Here is a 16980-nt window from a genome sequence, read left to right on the forward strand (position 1 = left end):
AGTAGCAGGCGTCATGAATCTCTGCACACCGCGGGAGGGACTCTGCCAGAAACTTGGGTGTCTGGTTGCTTTGAGCAATTGGCTTGGAAAGGGAACCAGTGAACAAGAAAAAAAAAGGTGATTGCCAGCAGCCGGAGGGCATTCTCGCTATGCGCCACAGTGATAACGCACTGCGGGCGCCCGTGTGCCCGGCTTCGGGGTCAAGGGAACTTGCTCTGAAGGAGGACTGGGGTCGGGGGGGAAGACAGGAGACAGGGCGGTAAGTTTTAACGGCTCCAGCCGAGCCAAGAGCTGACATGGAAGCACGGCTGTACCGCGTCCCCCGAGCCCCTCGGCTTCTACAAACCTGATGCACATAAGCCTCTGCAGAGCCTTTCCTCCCTCCATCTCTTTCCTTTTCACTCAGGACAACTTGGGGGCTGGGGGAACGTCATTACCATTCAACAGTTACCAGTGTCAGGAAACCTGCCAAGGGTCTGAAATGGAGAAAGTCCCGTCTGCCTCTCCGCCCTCACTGCCGGCGGCGCTGCCAGCCCTGTGCCCGCAAGGGGGTGATCACGGCGCAGGGACTCTGGTCCACAGAGAGGCAGGTGCAGCAGCGGACGGCTCAGCCCACGTGTAAACCCGCAGACGTTCCTCATTGGTGCCTGCGTGTGGAGTTCTCTGAAACCTCTGAAACATGGGCAACATCTCCCTGTTTCCCTCATTGTTAACGAGTTACATAAAATCTCTGACATGCGTGCATTTTGTACTGTTTACAGTCCGAATTTTATCTTCTTTTTGAAATGATCCTTTTCCACTGGGGTCTCACTGCCAGGAAACGGCCGGGTGTGGCTGCGAGCCCAGATCAGCCCACTCGGTACAGAAGAAAACAGGACAGTGAACCTATCTGGTGCACCGATAATGGGCCGAACATCTGTGTTTCATTTACTCCGCACTCTTCAGACGCGGAAGCTGATGTTCAGCTTTACATAGAGATTAAGTGGAAAGTGAACCGAATGCAGACTGTGCTCCTCGGTCCATTACCGGCCCCAAAGCGGGCCCTCCACCCTGCACGGCCGAACACTGGGGCCTCCCTGCTGTCCCTTCCTGTGGCGGCTGGCGTGAGGCCCTAGCCCCAAGGCCTTCGCCCCTCTGAGCCCGGCTGCGAACGGCCCTTGAGGAAAGTCCAAAGGCCTGAAGCACCGCCCAAGCCTCTGGAGAAGCCCCCCCACGCCCCCGCATACCCCGGAAGAAACACAGCACCTCTGAAAGCTCTAAGGCAACTTTTTAACACAGAGGTGCTGGTAACAGCCATCCACAGAGAAAAACATGTCTACAGGCGTGACTGCCTAGAAAAGAAAGGCAGGAGGGAGGGAGCGAGGGAGGGAGGCCGGCCTCTCGCGGCCATTTGTCCATGGCCTGGGGATCTGGCTCCTGGTCTGCGGCAGAAACACACTGAGACTTTAGTTATTAGAACCCATCCTGCATTCTCGAAAAAGTCCCAAACTTTAGTGCTATAAACATCACCTAGGGGCGTGGCTTAACATGCAGATTCCCAGTTCTGCCCATAGGGATTCAGGATCTGACCTTCTCCGGGGGGCCCAGCAATCCGTATTTTCGATGAGCAGGCCCTGTCATTTCTGAACCAGCCTAACCGGGGGTCCATCTGCCGTCCCCAGGATGGATAAAGAACTCCATGACCTTGGGTGGGAAAACATTACATCTTCATTTAGTGAACTGGAGCGTTTCCTTCAAGTACAAACGTCGGTCTCAACGTGGGGGAGATTCTGCAGCACCTGGGCCTCTGCTGCCGGTGGGATCGTCTGTGCTCAGCACTGCATCCAAGTCCAGAAGCTGCTGGGCGGCCACTCAGCTCTGCGAGGAGCTCACGCCTCACTCGCCGGATTTACTTTGTCGGGAATCTGTCCCACGATGGAGCTGGGCCCCTCTGTACGTCCAGAAGAGAGTTTTTATTTTACACGTTTAGAAGTCTTTACTCCGAGATGGGGTCCATGGCACCTGGGGCTTAGGGGCCCTGGTCTGAGCCAGGACCACCCGCAGCACAGCCGGGGAACGAAACTCCTGGGTGAGGGAACGGAAATCCCCCCGGGGGCTGCCGCTGGTACAGGTGCAGGGCGGTGCCCCTCCCCGACAGGAACGTGGCAGCACAGCGATGGGAGGGGTGGGAGCCGGCCCTGAACATGTGCTGTGTCCCTCTTCCTCTCATCCGGACCACTGTCTCTCAATCATGATGCTGGGACAGGCGACCCGGTAACAAGACGCCATCCACAAAGGCCGGTTGCTACTTAGAGAGAAGGAGATGCTCACCTTCGATCAAGGGTGCAAAGGAGGGCAGAGGCCGCTGCACCCCAACACACAGCCTGTCAGAGCCTGTCGGTGGGAGACTAGGGCCCAGAGAGGTCAAGGGGCTTACTGGAGGTCACACAGCAGGAAGTTTCAAAGCTGGGCCTCTAACCAGGTTTCAGGCCCCCGAGTGTGCTGCCTCCCCCTTCACTAAGCGGCCTCCCGTCCACAGCAGGACAAGCGCAGAGCCTGCGGGACAGCCTCTGGGCTCACGGGGGCTTCCCTCCCTCTGACACCTGGCGGTGCTCCCGACGGACAGGGCATATCGAGGCTGGGAGACCGCTCCGGTGGCCAAGGACCCACAGGCACCGCTGCGCTCTCAGGCCAGACCAGCTCCGCACTCTTGGCCTCTGCTGCCCGAGGAGCCCGGCCTCAGCACAGCCCATGCCCCGGGCCGGGTCAACACTCGGGGAGGACAGTGGGCTGCACCCCGCTGAGGGCTTCCCGGCTGAGCCACCGCTGCTCAGACACACCTCACCGCAGCCACCCTCCACGAGTGGAGCTGGGTGACCCGGGTGGACCCCGACTCGTCCGCACTGAGGAAGGAGGGTGACGAAGACCCCCAGGACGTGAGGCAGCCGGTCCAGCCGTGGGGAGTGGGCCTCCAGAAGCCGCATCTGGAGCGTGTGGCCTCCAGAAGCAGTGTCAGGTTCAAATCCCCGCTCTGCCACGCACTGGCTGTGTGAGCTGGGGCCAGCGGCTTCACCCCTCTGCACTCCGCTCCGCCTTCTGTGTCTGGCACACAGGAGGTGCTCAGTAAGTACCTGCTGGCTGGACAGAGTGCACACGTCGATGGCAACAGCCACAAATGTAACTAAACTACACAACCTTCAAGATGCTCCCCCTCCCAGCCCGCCTGACAACTTGGTAGGTTACTCACCCATTCCCAAGGCTCAGAGAGACAGGCTTCCCCTGGAGCTCAGCAGGGTCAAGGCCTTCCCGGGAAAGTCCCGCCTTCCCTGGGGTCTGATCAGCCTGAGTCCCCAGAGCCTCCCCGTGACTCAGACGCCGGCTGTTCAGAGGACTTAGTCACTTCCCCAAGTTGAAAAGATTAAAGGGACAAAATAAGAATTCGTGGTGCTTTTTCTTCGATTCTCCCCTTCTTTAAAACGTTTAATTTCTTTCTTTCTTTGTTTTTCTTTTTTTGGCCATGCTGCATGGCATGCAGGATCTTAGTTCCCTGACCAGGGATCAAACTCGTGCCACCTGCAGTGGAAGCACGGAGTCTTAACCATTGGACCGCCAAGAAAGTCCCTAAAATGTTTAATTTTTAAATGATGATAAATTCACAGGAAATTGGAAAGAAATGTGCAGGAGGTCCCGTACCCCCTTCCCCATTCCCATCTTCCCCGCAGTAACATCCTGCACAGGCGGAGGAGGGCATCAGAGCTGCCAGACCAGGAGGTCCGTACAGGCCTCGTGCGTATTCAGGTTCTGCCAGCCCTACGAGCACATGTGTGCGCACGTGTGTGCGTGTGAGCAGCTCTCCACTCACAGAGCTCGTTCCTTTTTATTGCCGACTAGTTTTCCATGGTGGTGAAGGACATCACAGTGGTTTCCAGTTTGGGGCTGTTAGAAATACAGCTGCAGTGACTGTTCTCGTGGGAAGATAGGTCTTCATTTCTCTGGGATAAGTGCCCCCAGAGTGTCATTGCCGGGCTGCTTGTTGAGTTTTAGAAGAAAGCGCAAAACCGTTTTTTCCAAGAGCTGCACCGTGTTGCATGCCCCCAGCGACAGACGAGACCCAGCTTCTCTGCATCTTCCCGGCACTTGGTGTTATCACTGTTTGGACTGTAGCCATGCTGGCAGGTGTGTGGTGGTATCTCACTGTGGTTTTCATTTGCATTTCCCCAACAGCTAATGATGTTGAACATCTTTTCGTGCCCTATTTGCCACCCGTATCTCTCTTTGATGAAGTGTCTGTTCGTGTCTTTTGCCCACTTTCTAACTGGGTTGTTTTTTACTGTTGGCTTTTGCAAGTTCTCTATGTTCTAGACCCAAGTCCTTTGTCAGCTCCGTGGTTTGCAACTGTCTTCCCCTAGCCTGGATCTCGTCTGTCCGTCTTCTCCACAGAGTCTGTCGCTAAGCTGACGCTTTTCATTTTCATCAAGCCCAGTTTATGGGTGTCAGTACATTTCTGACAACCCTTGGAGAGGCTGTGCTTTGCATGTCAGGTCTAAGAACTCTCTGCCTGGCCCAGGTCCTGAAGATTTTCTCCTGTTTCTTTTCTCTAAAGTTTTGTCCTTTTCTGTTTTACATTCAAGTCCATGACCCATCTTGCGCTTACTTTAGTATGAGGTGCACGGTAGCTGGATGTCCAGCTGCTCCGGCGCCAGTTGGTGAAAAGGCCATGGTCCCTCTGGGGAGTGGCCTTTGCACTTTTATTGCCGGTCAGCTGGGCACGTCTGAGTGGGTCTGTTTCTGGGCCTTCTGTTCCGCCCCATTTTCTGTCCTCTGTCCCTCCGCTGACGCCACCCTGTCTTGATGGCTGCAGCTCTGTAGGTTAAGTGTTAGCAACAGGTAGAGTGGTTCTTCCCACTTTAAAAATCTAGGTTCTTTGCCCTTCCACATAAATTTTAGAATAAATTTGTCCATGTCTACCAAAATCCATGCTGGGTTTTTATTTTCTCCTTTTTAAAAATAAGCATTTGCAATGATCTACATTCATGCAGGCATGTTTGCAAATCCCTGGCCAACAGTGCCCCAAACATTTTCCCGAAGTCTCAGTAGATGTGAACGCAACGTCCTTGGCCACCAGTGTTTACCACTTAGTAAGTGGCCTCCTGGGTGGCCCTCCTTTGGGCCAGTGTCCCCTGTCCCCTTGAGCTGGCCCCTCCCCCAGCAGATTCACAAAACCAGGAACCTCTCCCAGCAGCGTGGCTGGTCCTGGGAGGAGAATGTAGCAGGCTGGGAGGAAGCATTCCTTAGAAAAGTGGCTGGCCACCTGTGCTGCAGCAGTGTTCTGAGGGCTGTGAACGGCCAGCCTCACCCAGGGCTCCTGAGCCAGGAGGGCGGGGCAGGGCCCGAGAATCTGCATTTCCCAGCTGATGCCGCTGCTGGCCTGGGGGCCCCACTTTGAGAACGCCTGCATTATATGATAGACTGCTGTTGCATTTTTAAGTAAAGACTGTATCGTTCATATTATTTAAAGGAAGGGTGGAGAAGTGAGGAAAATGCTTTCTTGCAAAGTAAGTCTAATTTTAATCATATGTTGGTGACTCATAGAATCTTCCCTGAAGGAAAAATCACAGAGTGCAGGACACGTAACATGAAAGCAGCTGTCGCATGTCACACGTGTGGCAGGACTCAAGTCACACGCACGGAGGGCTCTGTGGTATCAGCTCATTCATTCTCCTGTCGTCCACTCAGGGCTGGAAGGTTACCTGTTCCCCGAGCTGAGCCGGGTCAGAGATGGGGACAGCCAGGCCCTTCTTACAGGAACAACTACGCACTACCTGTGTGGCATGATAACGCCCCAGAGACGTCAGGTCCTCGTCCCAGAACCTGTGATGTGACCCCACCTGGAGAAAGGGACTCTGTGGGTGTGACTGAGCTGAGGATCTTAAAGTGGGGAGATGGCCCTGATTATCCGAGTGGACCCTGAGTGCAGTCACAGGTGTCCTTAGAGATTTGGCACAGAGCCAGGGGAGAGGCCAGGTGACTACTGAGGCAGAGGCTGGAGTGATCCGACCACAAGCCCAGGACGCCTGAGCCACCAGAAGCTGAAGAGGCCGGAGGGACCCCCCCACCCCCGGAGCTGCCAGCGGGAGCGCGGCCCTGCGACACCTCGATTCCAGCCCTGTGAAGGTGATCTGGGGTTTCTGGTCCTAGAGCTGTGAGAGGGCACGCTTGCTGCTGTAAATCCCCAGGTCCGGGGCGATTTGCCACAGCTGCCCCAGGACACTCACACCGCGTGTGGGCACCTGCATGTCTTATTTAATCCTTACGAGAGGCCGGTGAGGTGGCAGAGACCTCGGTCACCATTCGGCACAGGAGAAAACCTCTTTCTCTAAGCTCAGTCAAGTAACTGGCCCACAAACCCCAGCCTGCCTCCAGAGCCCCCCCGCCCCGCTACCCCCCACTTTCACCCACGTGCCCAGGGCCAAATTCCCCTCCCGCAGAGCAGAGCTCCCCAGGCTGCTCTTGGGCCACCACTTCTGTGGCCACAAGCCCACGCTAGGACATCCCCACCCAGGAGGGCAGATGCTATGAACTCAGCCTGTCCTAGAGTTTACCCCCAAGGCCTACAGCAGCTAGGGACCACGTCTTCAAGGAGGAAGCAAAATGAGAAGATGTCTTTTGGAGACAGTTGTCGTGCTCAGGGCATCTTTATTATACTGGGGCCACCAGACACTGGACCAGAGAATAGACAGGAAGGGGTATCAGTTAGGATGGAGCAGAAGTCCAGTGGCAGAACGGGGCCCGATGCCATCAGGGACCCAATTCCTCTCTTTCCACTCCACCATCCTTAGCGTGTGGCTTTTGTCTTCATGACACAGGATGGCTGCTGCACCTCTGAGCATCACATCTGCCTTCCAGACAGGAGGGGGAAGGGTAAACGGTGCTCGCAGGCTGAGTCTGTCCCTTCTAAGCAGGAAACTCATTGCTTCCCTAAAAGCCTTATGAGGAACACTCGGCTACCATCTCCTTGACCTGAGCTGCCACATGACCAGCCCTAACCACAAGGGAGCCTTGGAAGTATTTTTAACGGAGCCCACTGTCACCCCAGACAAGTCAGGGTTAAATCAGGAAGGGAGAAGGGATGATGGCGTGTGCCAGAAAGCCCTGACCACACGGCTGCACGCGGGGCCGTCAGTGGTTTAGACGCCAGCCTCTCTCAGGAGGTGACTGCCCCACCCGCCGGGACTCACATGATTAGCACATCATGCCCTGTGTTCTTAAAGATCCTTGTAACGTTTTTTCTGATTATGAAAATAATATATATTCACTGTAGATAAATTAGAAACTACAATGACGCACAAAAATAATCCAACCCACCAGGAATAAATACTGGGACCCTTTGGGGCTTGCGCACTCCCATTTGCCACCTTTGCACACTGCTATTTTAAGTGTGGCTTCGACTAAGTCATGCCCTAAACACAAGAAAAGGCAGTGTGGTCGAAACAAGTTTGGGGTTTCAGGTAAGATAATCCCGTCCTTATCCGGGATCCACCATCTGCTTACCCCGTGACCTTGGACAGCGTTTTGTTTTTTTATCTCTGGTGGCGTCTGTGTCCTCACCTGCAGAACAAGGACCGGGTATGGTGAAAAGCATAAACAGCACGGGTCAAAGCCCTTGGAACAGGCGCGTGGAGTCGATGGCGGTGCCAGTGCAGGTCAAGGGGGGCCCACTTATCCTCCAAATGGTAAACTGGGATTTAGCTTTTTTGTTCGGTAGATTTGATTTTTCCAAGCGTATGAGGCTCATGCAGATAGCTAAGACCCTTATCGGAACCGGTGCACAAATCCCTCCCCCAAAGCAGGAAGGGGTCTCTTCTTGGCTGTACGTTTGTGGCCCCAAATCCAGATCCCTGCCGCAGCGGACAAGCTGAAGCCCAGAGCCCTCTTCCGGCCGTGCCCTCTGTCCCCCCTGACTGCCCAGGAGGGGTGCGCCCTGCCCAGCAGCCTCGAGGCCCAGGGCCCCAGCTCAGTCCAAGCTTCACGTTCAGCGACCCAGCTGCTCGCCACTCTTCTCCCCACTTGCAGGTGGGGGCCAGGCTGGGCCCCGCTGTCGGGAAGGGGCACTTCTTTGGTGTCACCCAGACAATCAGGGGCAGTGGGGTCCGCGTCGCAAGGCACAAGTCCGGCACGGAGCCCGCCGTCCGCCCCCCAGCCCTGTGGCCGAGCAGGAATGCCCTCACAGCAGGTCCCCACGTTCCTGGGGAGGCCAGAACCTCTGCCCAGGGGACCGCGGCGGCTGCGCAGAGCAAACGCATCCCTCGTTCATCCTGTCGCGGCCCCGCCTCGCCTCGCCCTTCACCCAGCAGACACAGTGGGGGCGGGGGGGGGGGGGGGGTGGCCCACAGGGCTGGCCCTGGACGCGTCCCAAGAGCGGCCCTTTGCTGACCGCTTACAATAGGTCGGAGGCCACGACAGCCCTGCTGTATGGAGAAAACCGAGGGCCCGAGGTCATAGTGCAGCGTCCCGCCAACACGCTGGGCTTCAAACCCAGCTTCCCAGACGCCTGGTCCCCTCTCCTCGCCTAGGGCATCGCCAATCCCGGGGAACCTGGCCACGCCACGACCAGCTGCCATGGGAACCGGCTCTAAGTAAAAAGAGCGTCTCTCAAGGTCCCCAAAGGCAGCAGCACCGCCAGCCCCACTGCAGGAGGTGGTCTGATGTGCGGGCGGCAACAGGCTGTTTGCTTCCCGGTTCCCTGCAGCTCCTTGGACCCCAGTGTCTCTCCTGGGGCCCCAGAGAGGCCAAGACAGGCGAGCACGTGAGACACAGGCCTACCTCTCCATCATGGCTCCACCAAGGTTGTCGAGAGGTTGGCACCTGCCCGGTGGGTCCTTCCCAGCTCACCTGGGCCCCTCATGAATAACGCACTCAGGGTGAGCTCGCCAGGAAAGCCCAACCTGCACAGCTACCTATCCTGGTTGAAGGCCTCGGAGGGTCCGCCTCGCTCGAGACCCACCGCTCTGATGCCCACCTCTGACGAAGCAGCTGTCTCTCCTGGAGGAGGTATTTGCCATGAGAGGCTTTTAACAGCCACATGAGGATTCTTAGCTGGCAGCTGCCGCTCACAATAGGAGAACATCTTTTCCACGCTGGTTGGCACGGAGGCAAAGGGACGACGGCCTGAAGAGAGCCCAGGAGGCCGGGCGCCAGGCTGGGTGACCTCGAGCAAGTCAGGTCCTGCAGGTGGAATCGCTCGTTCGTGACACAGACCCTGTGAGCAACCTGCGTCAGAACCACCTGGGGACACCCAGGGACACTCCCGGAGCGTCCTTCCCAGAACCAGAGGGTGAGAACCCAGGGGCTGGGGGAGCCCCCAGTTCAGCCCAACCGTGAACCAGAGGGGGCTCTCCAAGTGTGGACCCTGGACCAGCGGCAGCAGTGACTCCTGGGAACGTGTGAGAGATGCAGGTTCCCAGGCCCGCCCGGGCCTGCTGAATCACACACCCCGCGCTGTTTTACCCCCGCCCTCCCCATGGGTTCTGGTAAGTGGCATCGCACTGGGTCATTCCAGAAGGGGCTGGAGTTGGACGTCCTGTGAAAGCCACTTCCCACCCTGAAACGTTAACGTTCCATGCGGTTTCTTCCTTGGAGGGTTTGCATTTCATAGCTGAACAGTGAGGACAAGACAGGATTGTAAACAGGGGATCCAGGCCATGTGGTGTGTGCCTCAGGGACAATGTTTTTATAGCAGAGGGTTTTCTCTATTCGCCCCACGTGGGTGGCCACTGCTCGGGACACCTGCTCACACCCACCAGATGTTCGCAGGTAAGACGTGAACTTGCCGATGGAGCCCCCGTCCCGGGGGCTGGAACGGAACGCAACACCCACGTGGCCTGACGGGCCCAACGTCAGAGGCTTAGTCCCCAGCCTCGTATGAGGACCCCATGGTTATGCCCGGCCCACCCAGATGATCCACGAAACGCTCCATCTCCAATCCCTGACGCAACCACACCTGCAAAGTCCTTCCGCCGTGTCAGGTCACATATCCGCCCTTCTGGGGATCAGGATGGGGGTGTCTTGGGGGCCACCTTCCAGCCCCTCACAGTCACCTCATCTCAAAACAGAAAGCCATAACCCGCCCTCACGGGCCTAAGAAGGCAGAGGCACGCAGGACACGCACCCGCCCGTGGGCCTGGCGAGGTCCACGTGGCAGGGGCGGCAGGGACCACGCTGAGGTCACCCTGCCACACGGAGAGCGGCAGCCACCTGGGGTCCCCTCTCCTGGCTGGCAGCGACCCCCTCGCCCCAGACTGCACAGGATAACCACCTCCCAGGCACTTAACCAGGACGGGAGCAGCCTCAGGCCAGCCTTGCCCACCTGCCTGCACGCCGCAGAGCAAAGGAAACCGTGGGTGAGGAAGAGGTGGGATGACACCCCAAGACAACCTCGTCGCCCGGACAGGGACAGACTGACCACGCCCTCCCCGCTCTGGTCACATTTGCTATCTGGGTTGCTTTTTAAGGGGAAAAGCTGACCTTTCAAGAGAAACGCATTAGGCCAATAAAGGAGACGCATAATTAAGGGGACACTGAAGGAAAGCGCTGGGACCTGGCGGCGAGCATCCAGACACCTGACCCCCCGAGATGGTACACGGGCTCCTCCTCCGGCCTCATCCGTGGGCGTCTGCTGTACCCCCTGTCCCTCCGTGGGAGGAATACTCCTCAGGAGCCCCATCTGCCAAGGCCTGTCCGTTAATTACGAGCAGGGGAGGCGCCGGGGGCAGGACGGAGCGGGGACGGGCTCGTAACGCCTCTGCAACGCGCTGACCTCAGAGGTGCGGGGCATGTGATGGGGGCTGGAAGCCGGCCCAGCGCTGGCGCCCATCCACGCCGCTCCCTCCGCGGGGACCCACCGGCCAAGAAGGAAACGCGCTGTGCTGGCCCAAACGTTGCCAGATGTGGTGAGGCAAGAGATGCTGGTTATTAAATCCTCGATTACTCAGAGGGGGATGACCTGGAAGATGACTTCCTCATGGACTCCCGAAACCAGCCTGCTGGGCCTGGGCCCAGACTCCGCCTTCCTGAAACTTGGCCTGGTCCGCGCAGCTGGGCCTGAGGACGTGTCCTTCCGTCCACACACACACGGGCTGGTGTAAACACTTGCCTTCTGAGTGTGCCCGGCCCTGGCTTCCAGGATCCAGGCTTCTCCCTTCCAACCAAATCTGCACCAACCAGAAGCCACCACACAGCTCACTGTCACCCCTTCCCCAGCCCACGGCAGACATCATCAATCAATCACCAAAATTCCAAAGCCAGGGCTTTGGAATCCTTTACAACACAGTGCTTCAGGCAGGTCCTCAATACTCTGTCCACCTGAAATGACACATATTCACTTATCTTGCCTGAGATGGCTGTTTGCTTTCAAATACACACCTCATACGCTATTTTGAAAATGTCCCCCAGGGTCTCCCGGAAATGGCTTTTACACTTGCAACGGTGGAAATTCCTCTTCACGTCCAAGTGGTGAGGGAAGCCAGCAGGGTCCCACGCGTTTATGGTGAAAGGTGTCTGGGCTGCTGGCTTAGCAAATCTGGCCACAGGCAGCCAGGGGTCCACAGCCTTCTGTGTTTATTCGTCATGACATGGAGAACAGGGCAGAACATAGAATCTCCACGAGAAACGTGAAGCAGTGCCCTGGATGAAGCCCGAGTCTCCCCCTGAGTCTTTGGACGTCTTCGGAGGCTCTGGCAGGAAAGGCTGGGGTCTCACCTAGAGACCCAGGCTGCCACGTGGATGCACCCTGAAGATGTGATGCTGAGGGAGGAGGCCAGACACAAAGGCCAAATATTATCTGATTCCGTTCAGGGTAAACGTCCCGACCGGCAAATCCACAGAGACAATGAGAGGGTCAGGGGCTGCCAGGGGCTGAGGAGATGGGGTGACTGCTGGTGGGAACGGGGCTTCTGCTTGGGGTGACGAACATGTTCTGCAATTGTTATGGTGAGGGCTGCGCCACTCCACGAACACACTAGAAACCACAGAATTGGACTCTTTAAATGAGTGAACTGAACGGTACGTGAGTTACAGCTCAAGAAATCTGCTGTGTTTTCTTTAAGATCACATCTGGGAGGCAGATGACCCCTCTCCGCACAGCCAGGTTGCCGGGGGGCTCAGAGCTTCCGGCCAGGTGGCCTTGGCAAGCGCCTTGACTGCGCTGAGGTCCAGCTTCTGTGACCATAAAATGAGGTTAAGATAACTCACCCCGCTCGTCTATGGGGACTCATGTGAGGATGAAACACCACGACAGCAACGGCCTGGCGCGCAGGAGACAGGAAAGCCGGTCCCTCGGGAGCAGGCCTGATCCCAGAGCCAGAGCTAAGGGGCCGCTCTGACCACTCCTGAGGGATGTGCCCGCCCCTCGCCCACCTGGGAGGCAGGGCCCACAGCTCCCACGGGGTGAGAGCCGCTCCCTGCAGGAGAACGGGAAGCAGACGCCCACACCCATCCACAAGGCCCACCTGGCGCCTGTGCAGGGCGCCCAGCAAGGAGGGTCTCAAGCGGGTCCCGGGAGGGAGGCGGGGCTGGCTCCGGCAGCCTCGGGTAAGGGAGGACTCAGCATGTTGGGGGAGCAACAGAGTGGGACCTGCACCCACGTGCCCCCCGTCACCAGCTAAGGAGTGAGGGGCCTGGCGGAGGGGACAGAGTCCAGCCAAACCCGCAGCCCTGCTGCCCGCAGGCAGACGCGGTAGCACCCGAGGCCGATGCTCGGGGTGGAGGAACTGCAGACTCTGGAGACGGAGCCTCATGACCTCCCCGGCAGTCCGGGCCCAGGTCTGGGGAGGCGGACGAGGGCCCTTTCTACCTACAGGGGCCTCTGCACTCTGGCGACTTGGGACACCGTTGCCAGGAAAATCAGAACCGTGAAGTAAGCACTCGCCCTGGAGCCTGGCAGTCTTCCCCCTTGAAAACTCACGCCATGGGACTCAAAACCCAGGGGACAGATCCCAGCAGGCAGCGGTGGGGACAAACACACTCGGCTCCCGGCAGCTAACACGTCAGCCGCAAGTGCCCGGGGCTTGGGCTCACCCGCCCAGCACCTCATTTCTGTCTTTTCAGCTTAAACCGAACTCCCGGCCTGGAGGGACCCTCTTCTTGGAGTCCAAGCCGGGAAGACGATGGAGGTGCCCGACAGCTGACATTTCCAAATCTGGAAGCCTGACCACCGCCAGGTTCAGACCCGACGGGAGCCCAGGGCATCAGAAGGCCCCAAGTTCCCACCCCATCCTCAGCGGGGCGGGAAATCCTGCCCATGTTTTCAACAATCAAGAAGCCGTCCCCCGCCGTCTCTGCTACCACTCAGGACGCGGGGAGACTGAGTTGCCACCACATGGCAAGGGCTTCCCGAGATTCTACGTCACGTCAGATTCTTGCACAAAGCAAAGTAACACTTCAGGAGAAGCAACCTCTGAGGCTGGTCTCTGGCCAACCTCATCCATCTCCCTTCCTGTTCTGCCACTTGAGCCCCTCCCAGAAATCCCGCTAACAATCCAGGGCCTTCTCCTCTGTGACAGCATTTAGCGGATACAGGGCCCTATGGAAGCACACGCGGTACGTGGCAGAAGGGCCAAGAAATGCTTCCTAGCAGCTCGCGTTTCCATCTGTTTCCCCACTAGATCACATCAGTGCTGAGTTCATATCATCATTCTGGGCTCTCTGAATTACCTACCAGTAGATGGTAGACATAGATCTAACCCCGTTAACTGTTGGATTTTAAACACACACACACCAAGTTTTCACATCGTAAGAGGCCTCCAGCTGGGCCTCACCTTCTGCCTAGCGGGGGTTTTCTAGGGTAGCACTCGGGTGTAATGGAGAATAACAAAGGAAGGGGCGAATGACTTCAGCACAAAACATAGGACTTATTATCGGAACCCTGGGATTAATATTTCTGCCACTCACTAGGTATGTGTCCTTGGTCAAGATCCTCAACCTCAATTTCCTCATTTGAAAATGGTAGTTGCAAAATCAAATAAGATAAGAAAAAATAAAAGCACAACACACAAGGCCTTTGGGAAACTGTCTATTATTATCAGTGTTACTATGTTGTTATTACCATTACCATCCCAGCTCTGCAGGCAACAGGATTGCCAAGTCTCATCTTTCATCTTTCCTTTACCATTTAACAGGTGGGCTTTTGTATTTTAATTTAAAAACAAACAAATAAAAGAAACCAGAACCCATGGGGGGCTGCCCTCCTTCATTGCTAGAAGGCCCGAGAGTGAGGGCGGTGGGTGCATCTGCACGTGTGGACGAGGCCTCCCGGGGTGTTTCAGAAAGTCTATGCACAGAAACTGCGACTGTCACTTTTGCTGGTGGCCTGACCGTATAATGGGAAACAGACACATCAAAGCACCAGGAGGCGACCTGCTTTGAAACTTGCTCAAGTGAAACCGTTATGAAGAGACTGGTGGCCCCATGTCTGGTAAAATGGCTTGTTACCCACAGTGCAGGCTTGTGACAGGTTATATGCAACCACGAGCCCCCCATTCTGCCCGTGGTGGGTCGGGGGACCCAGCCCTGTCTCCACACTTGCTCAGAACAGCCATAATGAGATGCACATTGAGCAGGAAGTGTCGCTAATCAGGCCTGTTTGCGGCACATCCGAGCCTGGGTGGTGAGACAGAAGACTGTCACCGGGGACATATCACAGAAAAAAAAAAAAGACTAAATCGGGCAAAGAATAGAAGGCCCGAAGGAAGGAGGGAGACCCTGACTGCGCCCTCAGAGCAGAGACCGCAGACAGATCTCTACGCGCCAAACGAATCTGCCTCTGGGCTCTGGCTTTCGGTCCAGCACTTGAATCGCCAACAGGAAAGCAGAATGCTTTGTTTTACCATAAAGATGTTTCCAGACTGCATTTGTTGTCACGACTTGGTTGCAAGTCTGAATGCATTAATAAGAAGAAGACACAGCCAGCCCTATCACCAGCACATCCCACCTCCTAATGAAAGCACTTCATCTCACACCCCGCTGCCAGCCGGCGGGGACCCAGAGGGCCTGCACTTACCCCGGAGGCGGCCGTGGCACGTCTGCCGCGTGTCCTGCGGGTGGCGTGTGACAGGAAGGCTGTTGACGTGTCCTCCCCTACTCCGCGGGCCCAGGTGCCTGCGGAAACCGCAGGGTGGCTGGCGCTGCCTCTCCCCGGGCTGCTTCGCCCTCAGCTGGGAAGTCTCAAGTTCCGGGCGGTCTGGGATTCCCTCTCCCCTCGCACACACTTAACCCTGCTCGTGCCTGCCGAGGCGCGGCTGGAAGAAACCCAGTCTCGTGTGCTCCAGGACGAAGGAGCGGCGCCTGGTCCCCGGCTGGCTTCCCTCCTGCTTCTCCTTCGTAAACTGAACACATGTGCAAGGAGCCGGAAGATGCTTCTCCGTAGAGCGGGCCCGCTTCTTAACCCTCCGGACCGCTTCCCGGGCAGCGAGGGCGCACCTGCCGGCAGGGATTGCTGGAGACGTCCACCCCGGGGCTACCAGCCTGCAGGTCTCTGGGGGGCTGCCTTTGGCCGGGCTCCTTTGGGGGGCTTCCCTCAGAGCGTGGAGCGGCTCAGACCCACACGCAGGCTCGGGAGGCTGGTGGGCGCGGGGGCCGGGGGGGCGGAGAAGCATGGCCGGGCGGATACCAGCCTCCCCGCTGGTTCCCCTCGGATGCTCAGCGGTCACGCTCCTTCCGGGACCGGCGTCCTCGTCCAGCAGCTGTCCACAGCACCCACACGCACACACCAGTGACCCCAGGGTGGGGAGGGGGGCTGTACGTGCCCGTGGGGGGGGGGGGGGGAGGGTCGCCTTTCCTCCGAGATGCGCCCCTGAGGTGCCCATTTTGTACTCCCGCCACGGCGCCCTCAACTCTCGTGAGCCCCCGGGGAAACAGAGCCCGAGAGCTTAACACGGCCATTGTAGATGTTGACCCGAAGCGGGTCCTGAAGCCCCACCACCCGCCAGGCTGGGATTCCACGGCCGAGGCAGGAACGTGAGCCGGCAGCGACCCCCTGAGTGCCAGCGGCCCGGGAGGGAGAGAAGTCCCCGCCCCTGAGGGCCCCCAGCCCTACTCACGCACGCATGGCACGCACGCTCACGCACGTCCCCCACGTGCCCACGCACACGCTCACGCACGCCCCCACACGTGCACACGCACACGCTCACGCACGTCCCCACGCACACGCTCATGCACGTCCCCACGCACACGCACGTCCCCACGCACACGCTCACGCACGTCCCCACACACGTGCCCATGCACGCACAGGCGCTCAGGTCCTCCCTCCCAGTCTGACCACGTGGACCTTGGGAGGCCCTTGTTATTATGCTCCCCGGTCACACGAGGGTCACGTGACCCTCCCAAAGGGTCTCAGGAATCCTCCTTCTTTACTAAGACCCCTTCAGGAAGGACCCTCAGTAGCCATTAGATGGGGACCCTGAAAAGACGCGTCCCCGATCTTGGTTCAGATTCCTGGTTCCAGAACTCAGCTGATGCCCCAAGAGCTCCAGTCCACAGGGGACATCCCTGGGGTCTCCTTCAGTGGCTCCCCCTGAAGTGGCTCCTGCTCCCACGTGGAAGAAAGGGGTGAGACCGCCCTGAGCACGCACACCGTGGTGGAGAGGCAGCGGCGTGTAGGGGCCCTGTTGAGCTGCCTCCTGCAGGCCTGCAAGGCCTGTGCTTGCCCAGCCTCAAGACCAAAGAAGGATCCTGGAGTCGGTGACAGAGACTTCAGTGGTTTCATGGGTGGCAGAGCTTACGTATCTGAAGCAAGAAGGTCCTGGAGCAACACCCCACTGAGTGCGGTGGAGAGTGGGCAGGACGACGTGGCAGCCACCCTCCGGCGGGGAAGGGGAGGTTACCAGTTACAGGGGAATTGCCACCAGGTGGGCTCATTAGTTACCAGGGAAACCAGCGGAGGGGCACGAGGCCCCTCTCCTCCCCTTGATGAGAGCAATCACCAGCTGGCCTGGGGCAAGTATGTAG

General features: G+C 57.9%; 1 protein-coding gene across 1 annotated transcript in view; it reads right to left on the reverse strand.

The window, feature by feature from the left end:
- The window catches only part of ZNF469 (zinc finger protein 469), a 283346-nt gene extending 268263 nt beyond the window's left edge, over positions 1 to 15083 (reverse strand). Inside the window, exon 1 of the mRNA XM_068528062.1 lies at positions 15035 to 15083. The gene's annotated coding sequence lies outside the window, so the exon portion shown is untranslated. The remainder of the gene's footprint in view (positions 1 to 15034) is intronic.
- Between the last annotated feature and the right edge of the window lie 1897 nt (positions 15084 to 16980).

The sequence above is a fragment of the Eschrichtius robustus genome, chromosome 19 (genome assembly GCF_028021215.1).
Source record: "Eschrichtius robustus isolate mEscRob2 chromosome 19, mEscRob2.pri, whole genome shotgun sequence".
NCBI classification, from domain to species: domain Eukaryota; kingdom Metazoa; phylum Chordata; class Mammalia; order Artiodactyla; family Eschrichtiidae; genus Eschrichtius; species Eschrichtius robustus.